Source organism: Gossypium arboreum, chromosome 3, assembly GCF_025698485.1.
Source record: "Gossypium arboreum isolate Shixiya-1 chromosome 3, ASM2569848v2, whole genome shotgun sequence".
Classification (NCBI taxonomy): Eukaryota; Viridiplantae; Streptophyta; class Magnoliopsida; order Malvales; family Malvaceae; genus Gossypium; species Gossypium arboreum.
The window spans coordinates 78,068,426-78,082,928 of record NC_069072.1 but is presented as its reverse complement, the minus strand read 5'-3'; the positions used below and the strand labels follow the sequence as shown (position 1 = coordinate 78,082,928).

Sequence of the window (14,503 nt, the reverse complement as noted above, 5' to 3'; positions counted from 1 at the left end):
TGATCTACTAAAACATCAAGTTTCATCAAGCAATCCTTCAGAAAATGATCTTTTAATAGCCCGTTTTTGGGTCAAATCAAAACGTGGTTTTGAGACTACAAATCTAAAGTAGAAACATTAATTTTATTATTATTTTAAGGTTACAGTATGATTGAATAATTGTGTGAAAAATTCTTTAAGAAATTTTATCGATAGAGTGTCCAATTTGACTAATAGGACTAAATTGCAATATGTGCAAAATATGTGTTCTAGAATCTAGATGATGTATGCGTGATAAGTTTTATATTTATGATTGATCGTACTTGAAAACTAACTATTATCACGATGAAGGCAAGCGCACCTATCGAACAGTAGTATAGTTTATAGGAAGACTGAAATGTGGACCCCACAGGAACTAAAAGTACTAGTATTAACTTTCTTTTTATTATCTAGCCTAAAACTAAGGGGACTTACTTTATCTAAACTAATTAACTAAACTAAGAATGCACAGGAAGAAAATTGGGGAAATACTTTTGGGAAAACTGATTGATTTGGACAATACCCAAGGAAAAATCCACCTAGACTTCACTTGTTACTTAACTCTGAACCAGACGATTTATTCACTTGAATCGATCTGTAGAAATCCCTAAGTTATATTATTATCTCTCTCAAGACTAACAACGTCTAACCCTAGGTTGATTAATTGAAATCTCTTTCTAATTAAAACCCCTAGTGTTGCATTAACTCGATCTATGGATTCCCTTATTAGGTTTGACCCTAATCCGGCAGATTTATGTCGCCCTATGTCTAGGGGTGCAATCAACTCCGCTTAATTATGCTAGATCTACTCTTAGACAGGGAATTTTTCTCCTCTGAATAAGCACATCAAAACTTGAATCAATATCCTGGAATATTAAAACAAGAATTAAGAACACATAATTAAGAACAAATCAAGTATTTATTATATAATTCAGAAAATAATAACAAGATTTGTCTTAGGTTTCATTCCCCTTAGGTATTTATTGGACTTAGTTCATAAGTGTAAAAGGAAACATCTCAGAAGAATAGTAATAACAAAACATAAAGAAAACCCAAAAACCCCTGAAGGAAATTAAAAGGAGATCTTCAGTTTTGAAGGAGAATCCGGCTTCTAAGATGGATCAATAGGCTTTCTTCGAGAAACTCCTTGCCTCCTACTCCGTGTATCTTTTCTAGGTACCTCATGGGGTGTTTATATAGGCTTTAGAATGCTTCAAAACCCTCAAGAGTGGCCTTTTCTGAATAAGACTAGACTTTGGCTCGACAGGGACATGCCCGTGTGTCATGCCCGTGTGAGGTGGCTTAGGCTATGTTTAGAGTCTGCTAAATAGACACGGCCGTATGGTCTATCCGTGTGAGGAAGTCCAAACCGTGTTGATTTCCCACGTTGACCTATTTTCTTCGTTTTTGGCCCATTTCTCGCCCTTTTTACTCTCCTATGCTCACCTAAGTATAAAACATGAAATTAAAGGATTAGGAGCATCGAATTCCACAAATCTAATGATAATTCATCCAAAAATATGCTAAGCATGGGATAAAAATATGTATAAATTACGACTTATCAAATACCCCCACACTTAAGCGTTTGCTTGTCTTCAAGCAAAATCCTCAACTTACAAACAAAATAAACTCTTCTCAACTTATAATTCTCATCAATAGTATCTCAAAATAATCCATAAGTAACCATACATTGAAAATTCAACTTGAAGAACATCAAAGTTTCAAACATTCCAAGTTGAGCATTTTATCACAAAAACATAGGTGTCTCCCCTCATCTAAGTAATCTCCTTTGATTCAAAATATCACAGAGTTTCACATCCTTACTAAAGATTCACTCAAATCACTCGAGGTGTTTAAGGACAAGAAATTTAGCACTCAACAGTCAAAATGAAAAGCTATTACCATAGGCTTGTGTGAAAATCAAATCTCCACCACTATATATTGAGATGATACATTAATCAAAAGGTCTTTCGAGGGTTGTAACGTGGCTTTGGTTAGGGGGTGTGGTCACAAGCAGAAAGAAAAGGTTAGAATCAAGATTGAATTGAAAAATTACCTAACTAGAAAAATACTAAAACTGACAAATTACATTCCTAATTAGAAGATCCTAGAATTGAGTTTTTCTTCATGGAATATGGAATTAAATACTTAAGCTCAAAAATAAAGAATTACTACTAATATGTATGTATGTGTATATATATATATATTAAGAACAAATCAAAGTAACATAGAACTTTGCTAACTATCAAAAATAAAACATAGCTAAGTAATTTATTCAAATCAAATCTCGACAAAAATAGGGATCAAATAAGGGGATTTCAACAATAATGGGTTATGGGTTAATATTGAGGGTAAATCAATGAATGGCTTGTTAGGCTCAAGGGGGTTCACTAAGGGTTAATTATGGGGGTAGACTTTTATGGAGTAAGTGGGTTAAACCTAAGTGCCTTTATCATCTCGACATATCAAATCAAATGGTGTGGTCTTGACATGCATAATCGAAGCAAGTTCTAGAATAACAAATCCATATTGACGCACTCATAGCAACAATAAAAGTGAGCATGAAAGAAATAATATATGCTCTAAAGGCTTAAGATCTCACAAAAATTATGGCTTTTTGATGTTAAAATTGTGAATTTCAACTCAAGATGATACCTAAACTTGGGGAAACAACCTAAAAATTTTTAATTCTCAAAAATTAACTTATCATGTTTGATTCTTTAATTCCTTAAAGTTTAAACAATCAATGCATAAATGCCTATTTTTTAATTCAAGACATATCAATAAAAATCATAAATTAATCAAAATTCATTTTAATAGTGATATGAGTGAGTCACGTGAGAATAAGTCAAAATTCAGGGATTTTTCTGATAATGATATAAATAACCCCCCTAGACACACTTAAGATGTACATTGTCCTCAATGTACAAAGATAGACTTACTGAAAAATATAGATATAAGATCATAAGATAGGGAGAGAAGTGAAACTTCCTGAATGTTAGATGGAATCCTTGAATTGGAGTTATGGAAAGTAATCGGCTAAGGCAAGGGTGAGATTGGAAGAGGATACCCCGATGGTGGTAGAGGTTGTTAGTCCACAAGTCCTACGCCAAAAGAATATTATAGCTAGTGGTAGCTATGGTCGTGGTCGAGCAGGGCATGGCAGTCTTGGAGAACCTTTTCTAGTGGAGTTGCAAATTCGTAAGTAATAGGGAGTTTTGGAGCTCTTTATAACTGCGTTAGAATCATTAACTCTTTAGGAAATATAAAGTAGCATGATTACTCGTAAAGAAATGGCCGAAAACATAAATTACATAATATAAATTGTAAAACCTAAAGATGAAATAAAAATAGTTTTAAAGAGAAATAAAATGAAAATTAATTGAAAAAGATAAATAAAGATAAAAGTAAAAATAAAAACAAAAATAATAAATAAAAGTCTTCAAAAATCCTCATCGTCGATGGTTTGCGAGGTAGGGGTGGCGATGAGATGTGAAAGTGCTAACAAATCTGATGTAAGGTGGCATCAATGTGATTGAAGCGCTAAAAACATTACTGCTTGAATCAAGTGAGATGCTCAGAGATGTCAGAGAGTGAAACAGCCACATGAACTGGACGATGAATAGGTGGTGGTTGAAATGGTGGATCCTCGTGAGGTGAGGGGACATCATCAGTAATGTCCTCTGGGTCCTCCTGCTCGGCTGACTAGATGAGGCGGTACTGAGGAGGATCAAATCCATGTCATCGCTCGATCATCCTCATATGGAGCATAGTCGAGATGCCCTGTGGGGACATCTGACCGATGAGGCTGAGAGAAGATGCTTGCGCCGCCGTGTTGAGGAGACCGAAGTATCTCACTAGATAGGTCACATAAGGGCCAATGGAAATGACTCACTTCCTATGCCACTTTTTTTGATGGCGAATTGTGAGGGTGATGAAATAAGCGAAGTTGAATACGTGCCCATGCGCCATGCTCCATAAAAAATAGGCGTCGTTAGTGTTGACGACGTCGGTACTCTCTCGCCGCCCTGTCAAGGTGTGGGCTAGGATGGCGTGTAAGTATCATAGTGATGGGGCGAAAGCTGATGCCATGGAGCGGATAGGGTCATAAGTGGCCGAAGTAAGGACTAGGGCCTTGTAACACCCCTTACCCGAGACCGTCGCCGGAGTCGAGCACGAGGCGTTACCTGACTTAGCTTACTAATTTGGGGCATAAAAATTTGATTTTAAAATTAATTTAGTTTCATTCAATCAATATGTCCTTAAAAAGGGTCCTCGAGACCCTAAAACATGAAATTGAAATAGTTCGGGAACAAACCAGAATCAATAAAATTTTTTTGATCACTTAAACAAATCAAAACAATTTATTTCATCTTTTATAAATAAATTGTCCATCTGCGTCATAGTCACTAAATAAATCATAACTCGAGTTACGAAACTCAAAATTAAAATCCATAAATTTTCTCTGAAACTAGACTCATATATCTTCTTACTATATTTTTTTCAAAATTTTTGGTCCAGCCAATTAGTACAGTTTATTAGTTAAAGTTTCCCCTATTTCAGTGTTTGGCTGCTCTGACCTCTGTTCACTACGAATTAATTTTCTCCCTGTAAAGAATTCAAATAACCATACCGTTTATTTTATTTAAAATTAGACTCAATAAGGAATCTATACATATAAATTATAACTCTTAATTATTGTTTTACAATTTTTAGTGAATTTCTAAATTCAAAATAGGGGATTCAGAAATCACTCTGACCCTGTCTCACAAAAATTTAAATATCTCGTAAAATACAACTCCTTTGCTTACTCTGTTTCTTTCATATGAAAATGGACTCAATAATATTTAATTTTATATCTCATTCACTATCTAAATCCATTTGTACTATTTTTAGTGATTTTCCAAATTCACGTCATTATTGCTATCCGATACTATTTTAAAGCTAATTTCACCTTTTTCATGATTCTCATGGAATAACTAGCATTTAGGCATACATAACACCACACATGTCCTTGATTAGCCATTCCAACAGTTAATAATTATGAAGCATTTACATACCATTCATCAGCCATGTCATAAGATCATACACACAAAATGGCTACAATGCTATACATGCCATACTCAAAATGAAACGTCTAGGTATACCAAAATAATCCTTGTGATAGTGTGCCCGGACCTCCTACGTACTTTACGATCCCCGAGTTAGCTTGAAAAAACGATAAAAATAAGGAAAATAAAGGGGATAAGCATTAAGCTTAGTAAATTTGCATGCAAATAAATAACAACATTCATAAGAATTATCTTACTACTTGGCATGATACTACTTAATGCAACTTCATTAATTGTTATAGACATATTTTAAACTTCTTCACTTACTCACTTACTTAAATACTTATTTACTTAATCAAATTTATTAAAACATTTTACTTACCTTTTTCCTTATCAAGCATGCATGAACATTATATACTTACCTTTGCTCTTCTAGCATGAACTTGACTTACCTTTTTAGCATAACTCGTCGTACCTTACCTTACCTTGATATTCTCTTTAAATTTTCCCGTTGAACCACTTGGAATACTAAGGATACACGGGTACCTTACCATTTCCATGACTTGCCATGGTCTTACGTGGTATCCTTTTGAAACTTACCATTGCCATGTCTTGACATGGTCTTACATGGTATCCTGGCCTCATGAACTCACCAATGCCATGCCTTGGCATGGTCTTACATGGGACCTTTGCCTTATAGCAAATTATCAATGTCGTGTCTTAACATGGTCTTACATGATTTCCTTGCCTTAGAAACCTTACCAATTCCCATGCCTTAGCATGGTCTTACATGGTATCCTTAAACCCTAATGTCATGACATTTGTATCCTACACATTCCTAATGTTCAACCAGGAGTTTCTGAAATTACTTCTCCGTCAATTCATGCTTGAGTCTTCTATGAATAATTTCATAAAATAAATATACACATGCTGGAAATTAACAACATTAACATAAAATAATAGAATATTGCATTTATTTACCACAAACTTACCTCGAAACAAAATACGATCAACTATATCAATTTAGTCCACTATCTTTTTCTTTCCACAGTCTAACTCCGGATTTCGTTCTTCTTGATCTATAATAAAAAAATTTAGCTTATTTAATACTCACATTTATTAAAACAGTCCTTGACTCAAACTTTGGCAAAATTATATTTTTGCCCCTAAACTTTTACATATTTACACTTTTTTCCCAATGCTCGGAAATTAAACTTCATCCTATTTTCTTATGTTTTATGACATGCTGATCATTTTTCCCTTCTATGACAACATCAAATTCTCACTCTAACATGTACTTATCAACATTAGGTATTTTTACTGATTATGTCGTTTTACTTGTTTTCACGTAAAATCGCTTAGCAAAAGTTGTTTAACACAATTTCAAGCTTCATATTCTACCATAAAACATCAAAATAAACACATTTCACCTATGGGTATTTTTCCAAATATAAACCCTAGGTTAAATTATTGCTAGAATAAGCTTAATCAAGTTACCGGGACTCCAAAAACATAAAGAACATTAAAAACGGGGCTAAAACGAACTTACAATCGAGATTGGAAGCTTGAAAAACCCTAGCTATGTCTTCCTTAAGTGAAATTCGGCCAAGGGGTTGAAGATGGACAAAAATTGGCTTTTAATTTTGTTGTTAATTCATTTTAATAACTAAATAACCAAACTGTCCTTAATTAAAAACTATGGTGTTTTATCTTCCTTTAGGCATTTTTGTCCAAACTAGTATAATGGTCTAATTACTATCCAAGGACCTCCACTTTAAAAACCCATTACTCAGAAGTACTTAGTACCTTTGTGAACTAGGACACACATTTTACAACTTTTGCAATTTAGTCCTAAATATCAAAATGGACTCTCTATCGATAAAATTTCTAAACGAAATTTTCACACAATCATGCAATCTTGCCATAGACCTTAAAATGATAATAAAATAAATTTTTCTACCTCAAATTTGTGGTTTTGCAACCATTGTTCCGTTTAGGCCCTATTTCAGGATGTTACAAGCCTTCCAGCAATTTGAAGGAGAATAGTGGATGTGACGATAGAGACTGTCGAAGTCATCATCGTCCATGAACTCCTCCGTATGGAGTCCTAATGCGACACCAAACTCAGGCACGCTCAACTGGCAAACTAAACCACCGAGACGGAACTAGACCGTTCCGGGATCATTAAACTCTATCATAACGACTTGAAGGTGGAAGGTCGAACAGAGTTCTAATGTGAGCTCGAGATATGTTGGCTCGACGATCTCGAAGAAAAGCCCCTGTGGGTCAGTAGTCAGGAGAGACCGGACTGCGTGAGCGAGTTGATCTGCTCTAAGGCGGTCCAATCAATGCAACGGCCCATACCTAGGGGTCGGCCTCGTAGTATCTGGAATAGTTCTTCCTAGGGTCCCAAGGGAACCTGGAGGAAGGGGTGGCGCACTTTAGCAGATGTGCTTTCTGATGTGGCTTAGGGTCCCTTCTGCTTTTTCGAAGCAGGGACAGCGGTTTTCTTACCACATGGATTTGACATGGTATGCCTGCGAAATAATAGAAGATAAATATTTTCTAATATTGAACCATGAGTCAAAAAAGAAATAGAATCTAAAAAACTAAAGTCCTAAAGAGAATTCCCTAATATTAAACATAACAAAGACTCAAATAAAGCAAACAAAATAGATAATTAGAATAAAGTAGGGATAATAAAAAATATGAAAATTAATAAAAGTAATGCTAACACATAAAATGAAAAAGACAATAATAATGAAGGTTAGAAGGAACTAATTAAAGAAAAATAAACTAAAATTAAAATGGAAAAACGACCAAGAAATAACAAAGAAGTAAATAAAAATGAAAATAAATAAAATGGTTGAGGGTAAAAGAAGACGCCATAAACAGTGGTTGGCGATGGACGGGGTCGCTGGTTGGAGGCGGTGCGGTCGCCGATGATGGTGATGTGGATCAACTACGGGCGTGGGTAGTAAGGCTGTGTGATTCGCAGTGGGGGCGCGCAAGGGTGAGAAGAGGGAAGAAAATGGAAAAGAAAGGGGAAAGGGGGTACGGGGAGGAGGAAAAGAGAAGAAGAAAGGAAGGCTAAGGGTGATTGGTCGGTGGGGGGAGAAATTGCGGCGGCTAGGGTTAGGGTATTGGGGAATGGGGATGAATAGTGGGGCTTTATATAGATATTGGGTCACACGGCCGTAGGGCACGCCCGTCTGCCCTTATTTTAGCCCATGTGTTTTGCGATTTTCAAATTTCGGTACGTCTGAAGTTCAGCCCACGCCCGTGTTCTTTGGGTGTGTTGGTGCCCACGGCCTTGTCGTATAGCCATGTCCTGCTTCATTTGCTTCTCCCACACCCGTGTATACGCCCATGTTATTTTGACAGGTTCGACCACGGGTGGTGTGCACGGGCGTGTCACACGCTCGTGTTAATTTCTCAGTTTCTACCACGGCTTATAGACACGGGCGTGCCGCACGCCCGTGTTGTTTTGGCAGGACTACCCACGGCCATGTCGTATGGCCGTGGCAACGTATCGAATCTCGTGTTTTGGGAAAAATTTCTTCTGTTTTCACACAGCCGTATCTCACAGCCATGTCGCCACCCGTGGTATGAGCACGGCCTAAAGCACGCCCGTGTGCCTAGCCGTGTGGATTTGGAAAACCTATGTTCAAGGACTCAGTTAGTAATTTAGATGTTAAAAACTAAAATTTAAAGAAATCGACACCGCTAATGCTCGGGTTGCCTCCTGAGAAGCGCTTATTTATAGTCTAAGCTAGACTTACCTCTCTGTTGCGTGATCTTGGTGGTGTGAGGAGTTTACACTCCTCTTCATGCTATCAATTTTATCAAAATAAGGTTTAGACGAGTACTATTTACCTTAAACATGCTGAATTTGGAATGAGTGACCTCGACTGTACCGTATGGGATAATGTTAAGTACCGTAAAAGGGATTGCTCCATTAGGTTCAGAAGTGGTAATGTGAGGGTCTGCTGCATCTAATAGTACTTTGTCTCCAACCTTAAGTTGATTTGGTGAAACATTGAGTCCGTCATGGCGTGGTTTTGGTTTATCGTGGGTTCTTGGTTTCTGTGCACACCATTCATCTAGTTCTTTGATTTGTAGCCTTCACTCTTCATAGATGGGTCCTTTGTTATTACTTGAACATGGCTCATGTATGCTCCTCAAACGTGTTTCCTGCAAAGAAGGTTGCACCAGATGATCAATACTAGTAGCATGATTTATACAACCACCCTCGATATTCGATGTGTTACTCGAATTATGAGCTTGAAGAGTGATTGTTTCATCACCCACACGAAGTGTGAGTTCACCTATACCAACATCAATACTAGTTCTAGCAGTTGCTAAAAAGGGTCTTCCTAAAATTAAAGGCACGTCATCATCCTCTTCTATGTCTAGAACAACAAAATCAATGGGAAATATAAATTTGTCAATTTTAACAAGTACATCTTCAATAATACCCTTAGGAAATCTGATTGTTTTATCTGCCAATTGAATGCTTATCCTAGTTTGTTTGGGTTTCTTAAGACCTAGTTGTTTAAACATTTTATAGGGCATGACATTAATACTAGCCACTAAATCAGCCAAAGCATTGTTAACGTTTAAACTACCAATTAAACAAGGAATCATAAAACTCCCTGGATCTTTCAGCTTATTGGGTAGCTTATTCTGTAGAATGGCTGAGCAAACTGCATTCAACTCTACATGCGGCGCCTCATCCAACTTCTACTTATTTGCTAAAATCTCCTGTAAAAATTTAATTGCATTCGGCATTTACAAAAGAGCTTCAATAAACAGTAAGTTAATATGTAATTTCTTTAATAATTTAAGGAATTTACCAAATTGTTCATTCGTGTGGTCTTCCCTTGTCGCACTAGGGTATGGCACACGAGGTTTGTACTCTCTACTTACTGGTTTTTGCTCCTTGTGGTCCACCTCACCTTTACCTTTACTTACCACAATTTCTTGCCTCAGTTCTGGTTCTGGTTAAGGTTCAACTAACCCTTCCTCATCTCGAATGGTAATCGCATTGAGTTGTTCCCTTGGGTTTGATTCAGTATTACTCGGCAAGCTACCTTGTGGTCGTTCAGAGACCACTTCTGCAAGTTGGCCTATCTGGGTTTCGAGCCCTTAGATCGACACTTTTTAATTCTTAAGTGCTTTCTCAGTATTCTGAAAATGATTTGTTGACACCGAGATAAATTTTGTTAGCATCTCCTCAAGGTTCAGTTTCTTTTCCTACTGGTAAGGTGGGTGTTAAAAGCTTGGGGGATGTTGTGGCCTTTGATTTCCTTGGCCACCCTACGAGAAGTTGGGATGGTTCCTCCAACTTGCATTATAAGTGTTACTGTATGGGTTATTTTGAGGTCTAGAATTATTATTACCCATATATTGAACTTGTTCCTCCTCAGTGCTAGGGTTGAAAGATTGATATTCTTTGTGCACTCCTCCTCCATTTGCATCACACCTCATCATTGGATGTACCTGATTAGAACCATATAAACCGTCAATCTTTTTATTTAAAAGTTCTGCCTGGTTAAATAGCATAGTGACCGCATCGAGGTTGAAAAAACTGGCTGCTTTTGTTGGCTTTGTTCTCATGACTTGCCACTGATAGTTATTTAGTGACATCTCTTCAATAAATTTGTAAGCCTCTTCAGGTGTTTTGTTGTTTAAAGTACCACCGGCGGCTGCGTCGATAAGTTGACTTGTTGAGGGGTTCACACCGTTGTAAAAAGTCTGAACCTGCAATGATAGAGGTAACCCATGGTGAGGGCACCTTCTTAATAGATCCTTGTATCTCTCCCATGCATCATAGAGTGTTTCTAGATCCATCTGCACAAAATAAGAGATATCATTCCTCAACTTAGCCATTTTAGTCGGGCGGAAAATATTTAAGTAAGAATTTTTCGGTCTTTTGTTCCCAGGTAGTGATTGAACCTCGTGGTAACGAGTTCAACCACTGTTTAGCTTTGTTCCTCAACAAAAAAGGAAACAACCGAAGGCAAATGTCATCGTCAGAAATACCATTGATCTTAAAAGTGTCACAAAACTCCAGAAAATTTGCCAAATGAGTGTTTGGATCCTCGTCCTTCAAACCATCAAACTGAACAAACTATGGTATCATTTGAATTGTGTTAGGTTTCAGTGCAAAATTATTTGAAGCAATAGCAGGTCTAACTATACTCGATTCAGCTCCTGTTAAAGTAGGTTTAGCATAATCATACATAGTACGAGGAGCAGGATTGTGATTTATTAGATCTGCAGCAACTATAGGAGGAAGCTGATTATTTTGATTTTCAGCCATCTCCTCGGTTGTATTATGGATATTGTCCTCTTGCCCTTCCTCTATGTTTCTTAGGTTTCACCTTATTTCTCTTCAATTTTTACGAGCTTCGCTTTCAATCTCACTGTCAAAAAGTAATGGTCCTGACGGGTTTCTTCTAGTCATAAACTATAAAAACCTGTCAGAAGAAAACAAAAGAAAATTTAGTAAAATTAACAAAACTAAGATAAAATTTAAATTGCAATAAAATAAATGGCTAAAGTAATAAAAATTAAGCGTTCCTAATATTTTAGTTCCCCGAAAATGGTGCCAAAAACTTGATGTATGCGTGATAAGTTTTATATTTATGATTGATCGTACTTGAAAACTAACTATTATCACGATGAAGGCAAGCACACCTATTGAACAGTAGTATAGTTTATAGCAAGACCAGAATGTCGAACCTACAGGAACTAAAAGTACTAGTATTAACTTTCTTTTTATTATCTAGCCTAAAAATAAGGGGACTTCCTTTATCTAAACTAATTAACTAAACTAAGAATGAATAGGAAGAAAATTGGGGAAATACTTTTGGGAAAACTGATTGATTTAGACAATACCCAAGGAAAAATCCACCTAGACTTCACTTGTTACTTGACTCTGAACCAGACGATTTATTCGCTTGACTCGACCCGTAGAAATCCCTAAGTTATATTATTATCTCTCTCGAGACTAACAACGTCTAACCTTAGGTTGATTAATTGAAATCTCTTTCTAATTAAAACCCCTAGTGTTGCATTAACTCGATCTATGGATTCCTTTATTAGGTTTGACCCTAATTTGGCAAATTTATGCCGCCCTATGTCTAGGGGTGCAATCAAATCCGCTTAATTATGCTAGATCTACTCTTAGACAGGGACTTTTGCTCCTCTGAATAAGCACGTCAAAACTTGAATCAATATCCCGAAATATTAAAACAAGAATTAAGAACACATAATTAAGAACAAATCAAGTATTTATCATATAATTCAGAAAATAATAACAAGATCCGTCTTAGGTTTCATTCCCCTTAGGTATTTAGGGGACTTAGTTCATAAGTGTAAAAGGAAACATCTCAGAAGAATAATAATAACAAAACATAAAGAGAACCCAAAAACCTCTGAAGGAAATTCAAGGGAGATCTTCAGTCTTGAAGGAGAATCCGGCTTCTGAGATGGATCAATCTGCTTTCTTCGAGTAACTCCTTGCCTCCTACTCCATGTGTCTTTTCTAGGTACCTCCTGGGATGTTTATATAGGCTTTAGAATGCTTCAAAGCCCTCAAGAGTGGCCTTTTCCAAATAGGACTAGACTTTGACTCGACAGGGACACGTCCGTGTGACATGCCTGTATGAGGTGGCTTAGCCCATGTCTAGAGTCTGCTAAATAGACATGGTCGTGTGGTGTGGCTTAGGCTGTGCTACAATCTGTTAAATAGACACGGGCGTGTGGTTTACCCATATGAGGATGTCCAGGCCGTGTTGATTTCCCACGTTAACCCCTTTTCTCCGTTTTTGGCCTGTTTCTCGCTCTTTTTACTCTCCTGTGCTCACCTAAGTATAAAACATGAAATTAAAGGATTAGGAGCATCAAATTTCACAAATCTAATGATAATGCATCCAAAAATATGCTAAGCATAGGATAAAAATACGTATAAATTACGACTTATCACTAGAAGTGTCTAATTGTTATGAAATTTTAAATTGGAGGTCCTTAGATGGTAATTAGACCATTATCCTTTAAGTTGGACAAAAATGGATATGGTTAGGTGAATTTCAAAGTTTGGCATTAAGGGTATTTTGGTAAAGTAGTAAATAAATAATTAAATAGACCAAAATAAAGTAAAAATTTGTTATTCATCTTCCTCCTTGTGCCAAAATTTCAAGGGTCTCCATACCTAGGGTTTGGCCAACATCCAAGCTCGATTGTAAGTCCATCTTCGTCCCGTTTTTAATGATTTTTATGTTTTTGAAGTTGTCCCAGCCTAATCTAGCTATTTCAAGGGCTAATTTGAAAGAAAATCAAAGTCTAAAATTTTACTCATGTTGAATATTTGTGTATTTTGATGTTTAATGGTAGAAAATACATGTTTGGTGTTAGATAAACAACATTTACCAAGTGATTTTTAATGAAAATGTCAAATAGGGACCTATTTGTAAAAGCTATAAAATGTGTGTTAAATGTGAATAAATGAAAAATGTTGGTTGTTATGAGCAAGGAATAGGTTCGGCTAGGCTTGGGTGTGATGAAATTAAATGAAAATCATCTTACAAGCCTAAGGACTAAAATGTAAAAAGTTAAAAAGTTATGGGCAAAAATGTAAATTTTTTCCATAAGGTGTTTTTGGGATTAAATTGAATAATGTGATGATTGAATGAGGTAAATTTGATATTGTAGATCAAGAAAGAAGAGGTTCTGACCTAGACCGGGGAATGAACAAAGTTGTGGACTAAATCGAATATTAGCCATTTTGTACCGAGATAAGTTTATATGTTAAAAATAAGCTTTAGAATAATTATATTTAAATGCTTTAATATTCCATAAATTGTATGTTTGATTATGTGAATGAGTATAATTCTACTAACGAGTTCGACAACGATTCGACAAGTGAGAAGTCCCGTTGAACCTTAGGAATAGATTAGGATACTAGTGACATGTCACTAGGGTCATTATGTGTTATGTGATTATGTGATCCGGGTGCTGGTCTTGTACGTCCTACCGATGGCTGAGTATACTGGCATATGTTGTGGATACTTGACAGCTTGTGTGAGCAGCACCGCGTAGCTACGTCTTGTCTAACAGCTTGTGTAAGTAGGCCCGTCGATAGCTCGAGGGCGAGCGATTATGTGATATAAGACTTAGGTAGCTTTGGCTACATATGTGGCACTTAGTGTACAAATTTCCTGAGTATCCGAAATTGTTATTCCAAGGGGTTCATTGGTATGTCAAAGATGAGAATATGTGTAAGTTCATTTCGAGATGTTTCGGGTATGTACGTAAAGCTCATGTTTATTAAATGCTTGAAATGATGAAAATGTAGTAAGCTTGGTGTTGGAATGAATTATGATCATGATACTATGGTAAATTTACATTTAATTATGTTGTCTTCTTTG

The 14,503-nt window shown here is 36.4% G+C and overlaps 1 non-coding gene across 1 annotated transcript; it reads left to right on the top strand.

The window, feature by feature from the left end:
• The first annotated feature begins 10,848 nt into the window (after positions 1-10,848).
• On the top strand, positions 10,849-10,955 carry LOC128290730 (small nucleolar RNA R71). Its single transcript, XR_008280518.1, has one exon. It is a non-coding gene; the product is annotated as a small nucleolar RNA R71 (small nucleolar RNA).
• Positions 10,956-14,503: the final 3,548 nt, after the last annotated feature.